Source organism: Mustela nigripes, chromosome 5 (assembly GCF_022355385.1).
Source record: "Mustela nigripes isolate SB6536 chromosome 5, MUSNIG.SB6536, whole genome shotgun sequence".
NCBI lineage: Eukaryota > Metazoa > Chordata > Mammalia > Carnivora > Mustelidae > Mustela > Mustela nigripes.
The window spans coordinates 103,385,591-103,401,254 of NC_081561.1; positions in this window are offsets into that span (position 1 = coordinate 103,385,591).

A 15,664-nucleotide genomic window follows, 5' to 3' on the forward strand; every position below is an offset into this window, starting at 1 on the left:
AGGTTCCTCAAAATGTTGAAAATAGAACTACCCTATGACCCAGGAATAGCACTACTGGGTATTTACCCTAAAGATACAAACGTAGTTATCCGAAGGGGCACGTGCACCCAAATGTTTATAGCAGAGCAGCAATGTCTACAATAGCCAAACTATGGAAAGAACTTAGATGTCCATCAATAGATGAATGGATAAAGAAGAAGTGGTATATATACACAATGGAATATTATGCAGCCATCAAAAGAAACGAAATCTTGCCATTTGCAACGATGTGGATGGAACTAGAGGGTATCATGCTTAGTGAAATAAGTCAAGCGGAGAAAGACAACTATCATATGATCTCCCTGATATGAGGAAGTGGAGATGCAACATGGGGGGGTTAAGGGGGTAGGAGAAGAATAAATGAAACAAGATGGGATTGGGAGGGAGACAAACCATAAGTGACTCTTAATCTCACAAAACAAACTGAGGGTTGCTGGGGGGAGGGGGGTTTGGAGAAGGGGGGTGGGGTTATGGACATTGGGGAGGGTATGTGCTTTGGTGAGTACTGTGAAGTGTGTAAACCTGGCGACTCACAGACCTGTACCCTGAGGATAAAAATGTTTTATATGTTTATAAAAAAATAATAATAAAAATAAATAAATAAATAAATAAATAGATGACCATTGAGAGTCAACGTGAAGATAGTATCACCATTCTGAGATGGGTTCAAAACATTGAAATCAGATAATGTAACTAGAAGTTACCATAAACACTATAAAATAAAAAAATGTGAATCGTAAACTTGGAATGTTAGAACTGAAAAACAATTTAGAAGAACACCTTAATAATCTGCTAATTTAGAGATACTGTTAATTTCTGTGTTAAATCTGACAATGTTGTCACTGTCTTGGTAGTGAAGAGGTGAAATTTCAGTATTTGAGGACATAGAAAGAAACGGACTCCAACTAAGGGGCAGATGCCATTTCTTTTTCCCCTATAAATTCACTGCCCTTCCAATAACTGGTATTTCCAGCTCTCCACTCTTGTGGTGTTTGGAAGTGGACCACAAAAGGATATTGACATCTTCCACCTGAAGCTCTGCAGACTGGACTTTTCCTACCAACAGGAGAGGTTGTACGGACCCATTTTACTCTTCTCCCTAGGTAGAAATTATGGGTCCAAAGTGAATTGCAACCAGATTCTAACTACCTCCTGCTTTCAGTGTGATATCTTACTCATTTGAAATATAGTAAAATCATTTGTTCTGCTTCTATTCTATTTGGGCTCACTCTCATCTATGGACTTTCATATGGTTTTGTTATTTTTAGCATGTGAAATATTAACATGGCTCTAGATGTTAGGTTTTCATAAAAAGGTCTTTTCAAGGTGTTATCCTTACCCCTATTCCTTCTACCATATTCCACCCCTCTATCCCCCTGTATCTTTCTTACATATAATGTAGTGTTTTTATTACACAAAAAGTAGCACATTATACTCTTCCGTACTTTGATTATTTCACTCAACAATATGTTGTAGAAATCACTTGATAACATTTCAGAGATTTCCCTTTTTCTTTTTTTATATAGATGCATAGTTATACAGCACTTCATTTTGTTGGCTGTATTGAGTTTATTTAAACATTCTCCTATGTATGAGTATTTTGGTTGTTTCAAATATTTTGCCATTACGAACAATGTTGTAATGTGTTTTTGTATTGTGGGAGGTTTATTCAAAGAGTAAATTTCTAGACTTGGGATTGCTGTACCAAAAGATAAATTTATGTGTAGTTTTGTTATATATCCACATTTCCTTCCAAAATGATTGTACCCATTTGTATTTCTACCAGAAATATACATGTGTACCTGTCTTCTCAAAATCATGCCAACCAAGTGTGTTAACCATACTTTCTAGTTTTTATCAGTCTAAGTCATAGATGATATCTCTGTGATTTTTAAATTTGATTTTTTTCTAAGTATGAGTAAGACTGAATATCTTTCCATATGTCACAGGGTCATGTATACACACACACACACACACATAGTGCAAATTGACTATGTTTTTTTTAACCTATTTTTCTACCAAGTTTTAAGCATCTCTTCAGGTGAAATTCACAGAAATGCCATTTCTCCCTCAAAAGATAAATGAATATGTAGTTGTATTAGATATTGCCAAATTCTCTTCTAAAGGGTTATATTGACTTGCATCCCCACCAGCAATGGGTGAAAGTTCCCACAGCCTAGCCAATAGAATGTGCTACGATACACTTTTTAGTATTTGTTAGTGCTATGGTCTGAATGTTTGCACCCAACCCCCTGCCCCAAATTCACACATCAGAATCCTAACACCTAGTGAGATGGTATTAGGAGGTGAGGCCTTTGGGAGGTGATTAGGTCATGAGGGCACAGCTTCATGAATGTGATCAGTGCCCTTATCAAGTCGGGCTGAGAAAACCCCTTGTCCCTTCCTCCATATGAGGTTACATGGAGAAGATAACCATCTGAAAGGAAGCTGGGTCTCATTAGACACCAGATCTGGCAGCACCATGATCTTAGATTTCCCAGCTCCAGAACTGTTAGAGCTGTGAGAAATAAATTTCTGTTGCTTATAAGCAATCTAGTCTATAGTATTTTGTTACAGAGCCTGAATGGACTAAGACGGTCAGTCAGACAGGTGAGGAATGGTAACACATTGCTACAGTATTATGCCCTCTGCAGATGCAAAATCAGATGGCCAGCTTCCACTCCAGAACACAGTGCAAGTATATTATGGTAGACTTCCTTCACTGCCTGAAGCATCTCCCCAAGAGGCTCTTGTGTTCTCTCCTACTAGCAAACCTCAGGCAAGAATACTCCAGCACAATAGATAGAATCTTATCACAGTGAACCTCAAAAAGTAGATGGTCATAGTCTCCATCCCATTTCTCCCAAGGAGTTGACATCTTTGCAAAATTCTTTAACCCCTACTCATCCATGAGCTCATAAACCAAGAACCACACAAGCTCCTGATATATACCTTTTTGCCAGGGCAATGACTTCTCTTGCATTGACAGAAATAAGAGGGGCAATCTTCTGACTTTCTCTTGAGCAAAGATCTCTCTGTCCACCAGGAGAGAAGAAACAGCAACCAACATCACATTGATCACTTCTCAAAGTTCCAAAAGACTGATGATTCCACTGGCCCAATAGATGTCACCTCTACGAATGTTTTTCCATAATGAAGTGCCTCAAGGTTAATAAATATTACCCTCCAATAAACTAATGAGCAAGAGAGGGTTGAATTATGCAGTCACTAGTGAATATCAAAGGAAGTGATAGAACTTCTGAGGAACTGGATATCATAGTCACTGCTCATGTCTGTCCTTAGCACATTAGATTTTTCTAATGTTCACGTTTGCCAGTTGGTACAAACACTGAGCTTTCACCCCACTCCCATGTCAATGTTCTCAGGCCTCAGGTGTGACTGTCTTCAGTGAAGCAAAATGGCAGGCTTTTTGTTCCCTGTCAGGAGTGGCACATTCCCTTGGCTCTCCCCTATCCTACTCAGCAAGCTCTGGATACCTGGCAACCCTATGGGATCTGACCTATTTTAACCTCACATCCCCTTATATAGCATTCACCATTCTCAAAAGATGCTGAGGGATCAGAATAGCAAACAGTTACTTCTATAAATAGATAATCCCAAAATGGACTCCCCCCATGAGACTTTTTAATAGATAAAATATTGGAGGAATGAGCCAGGAAGGAAGATAAGAGTTTACAGATGTGCTGTGACATAATGCCTTCTAAATCTACTGGTGGCCAGGCATAGTGACAACTTGCCTGCCTATTTCAATTTTGAGCAATTCTTTATTACTTAGTGAATATACAGTTAATAAAAAGCTAAGATCTTAAAATTATCCAGTATTCATGCCACCTGTTAACTTTCTGTAGTTTGGCAAAAGGAATAAAACTAAAAACAAAATTGAGAAATTTGAATTATTCAGACATTCTAATTATTCCCATGTCTACTCTCAAATAGCTATGTCATGTGTAGATTAAATAATTATGGAAATGTGAAGTATAGTTTTAACCAGCTACTTTTTTTGTACACAGTCTGAATCCCACAGATTAATAGATCAATTTCTCAAATAATGAAAAATCAACATGCATAAGCTAAGTATCTAGCACATAGTAAATTCTCAAATGAGTTTTTGAGGAAGCTAGAATTTTATGAAAAGTTTCAAGTGTAATCTCATACATACCTTTTCTGGGGAGAGAATCTATTATCATTTTCAACTGACTATTATCCCTCAAAAGGTTAGCAGCAACCAGACTAGGATATAGAATTTCTTTTAATTTGTATTAGACGTTATACACATATTCAAGCAATAGTCCTTTCACTACTCAACCTCATACTTTTCCTATATAAATAACATGATTTTTGCTATAATTTTAATAACTATTTAAAACAATAAAAACAAGATATGCAAACATTAATTTAATATAATATGTCCTTGAGAATTATTGCCTGTTGTGCCTGAAAAAAAAAACTCAAACATTTTTCTTAACAATGAGCAGATAGGTTTTTTATTTTCCCTTTTCCTAATGGTATTTCCTTTTAAGGATATTCACTTTAGGAAAAATATAAATGTTCACAAATATGAACAGAAGAGATTTTGAATTCATTAATTTTCTATCAATCATTATACTGTTTGGGGAGTACTAAGCCTATTTGCCAGAAAATTCAGATCTTCTTATATATCAATTCTTCATTTATTTAAAAAATAGGCCATTAAAGTAATGAATGAGTATGGAGATGCATTATGAGAAACTTACAGGTTTTTTAAGGAAATATAGTAGCTGCCAAGATAAAAAGAAGCACAATAAAAATCTACAAGATGAGTAAATGTTTGACATTTAAACAGCTCAAGGTCATATAAATTACTTCCACCCAGAATTATTCATTTAAATTCTAGGCCCTCATGTAAAACATCATAAAGTAAGAGAAACCATGAAGTAACTCTTAGAACTTATTTCTGACCAACAAAAAAGGACTTAGTGGTAACATGGGAGTGACAGAAACAGGGAAAAAAGATGGTGTCACCAGGGCATTCACAAAAGAAAGGGAATAAAGTGCCAGGCATTTCTGGACATACATGCCAGACTGACTTAAAAGCTTGACTTCAAAAATTCCTGGGAATAGTAAGTATATGCCAACAGCCAGAGACACAAGGAAAAAATTGACTCATGAAGATCATAGATCCTGAGCAATGAAATTCTGACTATACATTCAAACAACTCCTACAAGAGCTTGAGGGGAGGAGGTGGGCATCAGACAGACCATCATGGCTGCTAAGGAGCCCTCTGACAAGCTCACGCTTTCCAGGACATGAGTCAAATACGAATCAAGAAAAGCAAAGGCAAGTATAAACAACAGGATGAACATCAGGGAAGCCAAAGAATGAAAGGAACAGAGATGAGAAAAAAAAAAAGAGCAGTGGGGAAAACAGAGTTGTTGAAAGCACTTGCTATACATTGGATTGTGTAGACCATGCAGTATTTGTTGTTATTTCCTCCATTTTATAGAGGAGAAAACTAAGCTGCAAAGAGGTAAAGTAGCTTCTGTGATATCCTAAACCTTTTAAACAGTGGAAAGGAGATTTCAAACCAGGGATGGATCCTTATTCCTTACTCATGTTCCCTTCCATGTAAAGGAACATCCTCTAATCCTTGCCCTTCACCATCTCTCTCACCACTCCACTGTGTAGTAGAGGTATAAATACCCGATTAGTAGGCTTAGAAGGTGCAACTGTGCTAGCCAGCCCCTTGCCCTGGCTCTCTCTTTCTCCTTCTCCTCATTCTCTTCCCTCCAACTCCCAAGAGAGAGCTTCTTTTGCCAGCAATCACTCCAGCCTTGATGCAACTTAGAGGTAAGGTCTTGCCCCCTTGGGGAAATCTATAGTTGTCCACAGTTGCCTGTGACTGATGGGGGTGGGCAGGACAGTCAGATTCGGGGGTGCAATTCCAGCTCATTAGCTACCAGGTATGTCAAATTCCCCTCTATCACCTCTATCAATCAAACAGTTGGCATTTTTATTCCCATAATGTCATTTTTGGGGGTTCTGTTTCTCAGCTGGTTCAGCATACAGGCTTCTCAAAGACTTCAACAAAATCTTGCTTTGTATGATCTCAGGCCTGAGCTCCTAACCACTTAGCAATACATTTTGCATATATTTTATGTCAGTTGGAATAAAGCTTACAGATGATGGAGAGAACAACGAAGTTATTTTGTGATAGTTTTTCCAGAAAAATGGAATATTTTACTAAATTAGAAACGGCAAAACATAATTAAGAGAAAACTGAAAATCAAGACAGAAAAGGGGATAGTAAAAGACCCTGTAAAATCTTTGAATAAATTTTTCAGGCCCAGAAAAATGATACTGCAGCCTAAACTAAATAGCTTATGCCTCAGAGGCACTGTTGGTCATAGCTGAGAAGTCATGGTGTATGGAAAATGTTTCCAGAAAACTGAGGATGAACAATCCCCAGGAAACTCATAGAACAGGTCAGTGAGAGAACGATATAATGAAAAACCAAAAAGCTGGGTTCACTAAGAAAGGTAAGTTGCTCTAATTTCATTTCATTAACATTTTTGATAATTTTACTCATGTGTTTATCAAGAAATGCTCAAAAACACAGCATGTCTTTATTTCAACAAAGCACTGAACAGAGACTTTCATAATACATTTGATCCAATGGTAGACAAGGAAATGCAAGGACATCACACTGTTAAATATCTTGGCACTTGGAAGATTCAATCATTGTGAATGTGAATGACATTTGTGAGACAAATGGGATGCTGGCCATATCCCATGTATCTATAATTTTTGCCTCTCAGTTATGTCTCAAAGATGCTGGAAAGAAATATAAAGCAAATACAATCTTTACATAGCCCTACAAGAAGAAAGAGCCCCAGGTCATGGAAAGAAACCTTCCCAGTGCACTCTTTAATAGTAAAACCATATTTTGAGTTTCATGCGAGATTCTAGATGCTACCTGTCGGGAGAGATAATGACAAAGAGGGACATGTTCAGAAAGCAGTAAGAAAGGTTGATGATCCTGCATATCAGGTCCATTAGAAGGAGGTTGAGGGAGTTTGGAATTTTAGTCTGGAGAATAAAAGACAGTGATAAACATGTAGAGCAGCTTTGAGTCATTTAACTGCGCTGGGCCTCAGATTTTTCTTACATAAAATGAAGGGGCTTAAAACTGATGAAGTCTTTATGATCTCAGTATCTCAGATTATATGCTTCATCTGTCCAAACATTTGAAAGAAAGTGATGCTGCTTACAGAAGAAGGCAGAATTGAAGTGGATGGGTAACTGCTACAAAGAGGTACATTTTTTTAACCCAGCTTGAAAGAACTTCCTATCAATGGGATGTATCCTAAAAGAATGGAGTGCTGATGGCTTGTAAGGAGACTGACAATGGAGATATTATGCAAGTAGTGGGTGGATGATGATGAGGATGAGATGATATTTACTTATATTTAACTGTAATTCTTATCATTACAATAGATTAAATGTCTGTGCTCAGATAGGATAGGGACACTTTATATATTTAAATCACATGTATAGGTAATCTGGGGGAGAGAATTCTTCAGTGGCTAGAAGGATGTTCTGGATCACTGTTCCTCAAATTCTAGTATGGAGGACATGGTGAAGCTCAGATTGTGAGGTCTTACCCCCAGAGTGTCTGATTCAGTAAGTCTGGAGAAAATGTCCAGAGTTCACATTTTTAACAAGTTCTCAGATACTGATGCTGCTGGTCCAGGAACTATGATTTGAAAACCACTGATCTAGATTATTTCCAACTTCATTTCAATCCAAAGACAAGGTTTCAGTAACTACCGTAACTGTCTCCATGAGAAACAAAGAGATCCTCACTCCGTCAGAGCAAACCATAACTTTAGCAAAATAACTTTAAATAAAAATAACAGCAAAATAACTTTAAAAAATAGCAGATCACTGAGAAATATCAGTTGGCTTAAGCACTTGGGCTACTGTGCCCCACATTTCCCTCCACTTCTTTCTTAAAATGCTGGGTTTTTTATGTTTTGTTTTGTTTTGTTTTGTTTTTTAAAGTAGAGTTAAGGAATGCTGTCATTTTGAAATGGGCAGATAAAAAAGTAAACTTTCCTTTCTTTGTCTCGGTTCTTCACAATTCTGCAATTTCAAGCATTCTTATTGTATGTAACCTCCCAGGATCTGGGGATTAATAAAATCTAATTTTAAAAAAAAGCTGTAAATGAAATTATTACCAGTATGACATAATGAGAATACTGTTAAAGGGTTTTGAAACTCTAGGAAGATAAACTTTTTGGCAGAGAGCGAGCATGGGAGTATTTGTAGATGGGATGTGTGTGACTATGTACATATATTCTGTAAAAACATAACATTTATCCCTCATTGCTTCAGGTGACTTCTCTTTGCTATTTTTAATGCTTTCATTACTTGAATTTGCAACACCCCAGGGGTCTTTAGCTATTTCAAGAGGTGTCATGAAATTGTGAAAATTTCTCAAAATAACACTTAAGTCATTTCAACTGAAAAAAATATATATTTTCGGTATAGAAATTTTCCAGAGCGGTGAAAGGGACAAAGGGGGATGTTTAGAACTGAAACAAACAAACAAACAAACAAACAAACAAAAAAAGGAAATTTGCTGATACGGTTATTTATAGTCCATTCTGTGCTGGTTTCCAATGAATGCAAAGTTGTATTCTGTGCCCACAGACTCTTGGCAGCTAAATCAAATGCAAAATTCCTCACATATTTTAAAATGAATAAACACCCCATATTTTCAGGCAATTCTTAATTATCTCATTAACAGAGTGCTTGTAATGGCTGAAAGCCCTAATGATTGTTTCTCTTTAATCTGAGACTATTTTTGTACTTAGAGGTGAAAAGCTGTTTTCCTGATGACCTGAGCTTTAATATTAAAGGTGTCCTTAAGAGGAGGGGAAGGTGGTTCACAGCTCTTTTGCAAAAGACAGCTTTCTCCTCAAATCATGCAAAGTCTCTTTTCTCTTAAAACTGTTCCTAGAACTGGGGAGAGGAGACAGAGAGAATTTCAAAGGGCTTCTGGACCTCTGTAGATTAAAAAAAAAGGATCCAAGATATTACCATTATGATTATATCAATTAGATCCTAACAGAAAATTATTTTATCTTTAAAACAAATAAGCGGCTAATTGTCTGTATCTGACAAAGGAGGGCCACATTCCTTTGGAACACCAAGCACAGTGGTTTTGTTCTTTATAAATGAGCAGCAGATGGGCCAGGGAAGATCCCAGAGATCTGCAGACTGGACTGGCTGTACGCTGGGATGAAACAGAGCAGAGAGAAAGGTCTGAATTCCCAGGGTAGCGCCGTCATTTCCAGCTTTCCCTGTTCTTCACATCCACTTCCTGTACCTTCCTCTCTCCCTGGACACATCATGGCTGCCCACTTCTCCCTACTCTCGTTTTCAACCCCTTAAATGGATGCCAACTTTTCATAAATACCATTCACACTTCCCCCAGCAATTCAAACACATCCCTCAGGATTAGGGGAGGGAAAATTCTAGTCAGCCAGCTCTGTATTTTCTTTGTAACCTAGCAACGAAATGGGTGTGGTTGTGTTTCCTTTTCTGAAGGTGGCATTATAAGTATGGTAGCTTTGTTTTATTTTATTTTTCCAAGATTTTATTTATTTATTTGACAGAGATCACAAGTAGGCAGAGAGGCAGGCAGAGAGAGAGAGAAGGAAGCAGGCTCCCTGCTGAGCAGAGAGCCCGATGCGGGGCTCGATCCCAGGACCCTAGGATCATGACCTGAGCCAAAAGCAGAGGCTTTACCCCACTGAGCCACCCAGGCGCCCCAGTTTTGTTATATTTTTATAAAATAAAAACAAATGACAAGATCAATTATGTCTTCCCAAATTTTTCAATTGCCTCCTCCCACCCCATCCCTCCACCCCCCAGAGATTGCTAGAATTTCTCTTAGAATCTATTTCTCCAGGTGAGGACTGTTGCTCTAATTTCTCTTTCAGGACCAGGACTAGCTATGTAACCTGGTGGGTCCCAGTGCAGCATGAATATACAGGTTCCCTTGTTAAATAATTATTAAGAATTTCAAGACAGCAACAGCAGAGCATTAAACCAAAGGTGGAGCCTTTCTAAGCTTGGGGTCGTTCATGACTACACAGATCCTATGCCATGAAGTTGGCCATGATTGTGACTTTTTAGTTTCTGCTGCTCCTACGACTCTTCACTTGATCTTAGCCAAAAGGCCGAGAAGCGATTGCTCCTACGACTCTTTGCCTGTGTTTCTTATCTCTGATTCCTAAGACTACCAATCTGATGGGCTAAGACAAGCATTTTATTCCAAGACGTGTCACTTCTTGCTGGCAAGCCTATTCCCTGGAGGTTACTTGGTCAGTTAAATGTGTCAGGTCCAAGCAGTTGTGTGTGACAAGGGTGAAGGGGTTGGAATGGGAGTAGAGAAGGGATTTCCTAGCACAGGACATGGACACCCAGTCAGCAAGGACAGTGGACAAGGCAGTTTTCCTTAGGAGGGGATGTAGGTAGGCAGATAATCATTGACATTGTTAGTACAAAGTATAACAACATGTATTTCCGGTTTGAGCCTGGCCTCTGTGTGTGCAAAATGGAGTCACAATATTTTGGAGGGTTGTTCAGGGACTACAAATGAGGTAGTGGCCCAAACAAGTGGGCTGAAAAGCCCTAAACAATAACTGTGATTGCCACTGCAACTGAGGGAGCTCATACATAGTGAAAACTAATTTAATATTTCCAACAACCCAATATTCAAAAATGTATGTGTACAATACTAGGTTATTAAGACCCTGCTCTTGTGGGAGATGCTCAGGATGACTATCACCGTGAACTAAACAACACAGATTCCATGTTCTGCAGGCAGACACACACCAGGGATTACAGCTCTGTTTAGATAGACAGAGGAATTGCTACTAGAACCAAATGAGAACCGAGAGACAAACTATTTAATAGACTGTGGCTGGTGGCATTTGCAATCTGTTGATGAAACAACATGTTTCCTTTAGGGAAAAAAAAAAAAAAAAAGAATTTCCTAACATTCTCCCAAGAAAGGTCTAAGTTGTCTTTGATTCTGTCAGTAACTAGGAGTTACTGTCCCACTCTGGGTCATTATCATTGTGATCACACCAGTTCTTCCTCTAGGCTTAAAAAATTCATTCCCATATATTTCTTTCTCCCCCCTGAGGATTTTTGTCTAATCAATGATTTCCTTCCAATTTAACCAGTGGATCTAGTCATATATCATTAACCCCAGGCCCTGTGTTTTACCCTCCCCTTTTCCTTGTCCCAAGTTGAATTTTATAATCTGTACCAGAATTTAAATTGGTCACACAAAAGATTTTGAAACATGAAGGACTCTGAATTCCTACAATGATATCAGTAGCTTTGGACATTCAGGAATTTTTTTCCCTATGTGAGACTGGGTGTGTGAATATGTCCATGTGAATTTAAAGAATATTTATATTTATAGCAGTATAAGAAAAAGTTCAAATTGTCAAAGCCAGGAGTTACACCACATAGAACTTCTGACACAGTCCTATGTGATAAATGCTACTCATCAAATGAGTTTTTACAAAGAAACTTTCACATTATTCAATACTAGAAAGAATCAGGAAAGTAAAAGTTCAAAAAGTAGTGTTTTTGGCGGCATTGGGGGTGCATGATAAAAAAAAAAAAAAAAGGAAGCCCTTGACAGAGCATTTTGTGAGTAGGTGAAGATCACTGGTTAATTGGGAATGCCTGTTTTCTTTGCTCCAGCAGTCTCGGACAGAGTGGGCATGCATCTGCCTAATCCAATTATGTGCCGGGTGCTACACTGAGCCCTCCCAATGATGACTTATATTTATCAGAAACAGTTAGGACACACACCACAGGAGAAGTTTCAACAGGTTTCCAAAGATCGATGGTGCACTAAGTTTGAAGAATTCTACTAAATACCCTACAAATATTTATTTGAAGAATGTGGGCTTGTATGTGCATGCTACTATGTGTTCGTGTACTTAGCCAGCATCCTATAGAAAACTTTTTTTTTAACACTTATTTGTAGACAGAAATAATTTCAAAACCCCCCAGTTTTTTCAAATGCCAGCTCACATGCTTAAAGAAAATGGAATTACAAACAGCCTTAGGATATGACCCTTTCTCTTCCACCATTCAAAAATCAATCAACTTTCCATTTTTGTACAACACACTAGGACAAGTAAGCAGCACATAAGAAAAGTAAGATTTTAAAAAGATGGTGAGGAGTTTATCAAAATGTCTTAAACATTTCTCAGTGTGGGATAATTTTTAGCTCACACATATTCCAGTGCTCTGAGGGGTTTATTGGGAGAACATATCAGCATAGGTTTTAAAAACCATCAATCTCATGAAGAACAGAATCTAACTAGATTTACTACTAAGAAAACGGATATCTTATTTTCTCACTATGTAGGTGAAAGCTCACAGAGCCCTATTTTAACTGTGAGTTTGTCAAGGAAGAGTAGGAAAACAATTTCCTATGTGTCCAGATTGGGACAAATGGAATTTTGAGCACTTTCAAGATCCTTCTATTTGGATTTTGCATAGAATTGGTAGAAACCTGATTCTCTGATGATCAGAAATTCACTTTGGACTATGGCTAATATGACAAAATGTTCCATTTTCCTGGGATAGTCGTGGTTTATGCCTGGTATCTTGGTATCTCATTTGCTTTGCTATTAGTCCAGGCTGCATTTAAAATTTTTAAATGATGCATTATTAATAGTGACATTAAAAGAACTGAGGGTGAGTTTGACAGACCTCCATTTTGTACTTTTAGTTCCTGTTACAGTGTCATCTAGTAGCATGCAAAACACGCATGTAGTGATCACAGTTCACACTTAACATGTAGTTAAATGTGAAAGATGACCAGTGAGTGACCATTCATCCCTCTTGGGCTGACCCTTTCCAGATAGAATTTAATTAATACCTTGTGTATAAGCTATCTATTGCTATATACCAAACCACTCCAAATATAGTGAATAAAAATAATAAACCATATTAAACCACGATGTACTATTTTTCACAATTCTTTGGATTGACTGGTGGCTCTTCTACTAATCTCATCAGGGCTTACTTGTGTGGCTGCATTTAGTTGGTGACTGGGATAGGTTGCAATACCCAAATGGCTTCACTCATATGTCTGTAGCCTTTGTGCTGGCTATCAGCTGGCATGCTTTGGTCCTCCTCCATGTGGCTTCTGATCTGGACTTCTTCATAGTGTAATGGTCTCAGGGTTCCAAGGTAGAAGTTGGAAGACTTCCTATTAAGGATTAGGCTCCAGAATTCACTCAACATCATCTCTCACATATTCTACTGGTCAAAGCAAGACATAAGGTCAACTCAGATTAAGAGAGTGGAAAAACAGATCCCATCTCTTAATGGAAGAGTGACAACATTCCATTGCAGAAGAGCACTAACACAGAAAGCAGGCTTCATTGGAGACCTTTATTATACTGATCTACATTACCTTACTTTAAAGGAGAACACATATAGCTCTTGCTAATAAACTAAGGCATGCTTAGATAAAAGTAGCTGGGGACACCCATCTCATTCTGTTCTCTAGGGTGGGGAGAAAAGTATCTGATATCATTAACTCAGCTGGCCACTCTGAGATGCACAAATCTCCTGGACCTCTACCCAGCAGGTGCTGAGAAATATGGACAAAAGTAGATTTGGCAAGCATGAAATACATAGAGAGAAAACAGAAGCTAAGCAGTTCTACAAATATTGATTTACATTTTTGGTTACACTTTTCTCTTTTGCAAAAAATTATTTAAGAAGCAATGAACTGGCCCCTCATCCTCTCCTTCAGCCATGTTGATGGGAAAGCCAGAGAAGATGAGAGCTTCCAGCCCTTTTCTCACTGGAGAGAAAAACTTGTCATTTGGCTTTTTGGAGAAGGTTGCACCTTATGCTCGTAGTACCTTATCTTTACCACGTGCTAGACTATCACATCTAAAAGGACAAAAAATATATATAAAATACTTGAAAGAGCTTGTAATATAACCTTAATATTATTGAGAGTATCTGCTTTCTAGGTTGAAAAGACTCATTCATTATTCTAGTCCTGCTTTAGTACTTTGTAATCTGTGGTAATTATGCTTTTCTTTTTAATACAAAAAATGTATAAAAATAAAAACTTGAAAAGGCAAAAAAAAAAAAAAAAAAAAAGAAGAAGCAATGAACTTTAAAAAGTTCATGACTGTGGCACGTGGGTGGCTCAGTTTGTTAAGCTTCTGACTCTTCGTTTCAGCTCAGGTCATGATCTCAGGGTAGTGAGTTAGATCCCTGCAGTGAACTTTGCACTTAACACTGAGGTTACTTAAGATTCTATCCCCCCTCTCTCTCTTCCTCCCTCTGCTTGTGTGCGCGCTCTCTCAAATAAATATATGAATAAATAAATACAATAAAAAATAAAAAGTTCATGAGTATGATGAACATGGGAATTGCACAAGATACTTACTAACATTTAACAACATTGGAACCACAAGGACAACACTGACTATTTCAGAACTAGAAGATACAAATATGATAAAAAAGCAGCAGGAGCTACCAAAAAATCAGGATTTTAGAAATACTGTCCCCAAAGAAAATGACTTAACACACAAGTAGCAGGTGTTAAGATTACATAAGACTTCATAAAGCATGACTTCTCATATAGATCAAATAACTGCTTCACTCTTATATCCAAGTTTTTGTGCACATATGAGAAATGAATCATTAATTGCTAAAACATTGGTTCCAATAATAGAAAAGGAAGTATAAATAGCTAAATATCAGCATGACATCAATATCATCAAAGGCTTCAATAGAAAATCAATTAAATTTACTAATAATTTTATGTTTTTTAAATCTAATTCATAAAGTTATAGTATTTTATGATTTCATTCTGTTAAAAATAAAATATAGCTCATTACTGTGAATGCAAAATCATTTTAAAAGTTCATCATTGAAGGAAAATTTATTGCTTTTGTTGGGAAAATACAAAAAAATTTTGGTGAATAAGGCATCATGAAAAAACAATATTTTTACTAAAATTAAGAAATCTATATATCAGAAATATCATTGGAATTGGTGGAGGCATGGTTCAAAGCTGATGTTGAAAAAATTTAGCATGGTAGTATGCAATTTCTCTTTTGGCTACCCATCAAAAGCTGGATTTTTAAAATGTTTGACCCTTTAAAGGACTGATTTTTAAGTGAACCTAATGTTCTACCATGATATTAGACCTCCTGCCCCCCCAAGATTATTTTATTCATTCATTTATTTATTTATTTGAGAGGAAGAGAGAGCCGGAGGGAGCCTGAGCAGAGGTGAGGGGCAGCGAGAGAAGCTGACTTCCCCAGTAAGCATAGAGCCCGATGTGGGGCTCAATCCCAGGACCCTGGGATCATGACCTGAGCCAAAGGCAGATGCTTAACTGACTGAACCACCCAGGTGCCCCCAGACCTTTTTGAAGACAAATCTTCTATATTGTTTAGTGTTGTATTTGTTCAAAAGCAGACATCTTTAGTCAAATAATCAACAAATGGAGTGACTAAAGTTTAACTTTGAAGTTTTGAGCAAATT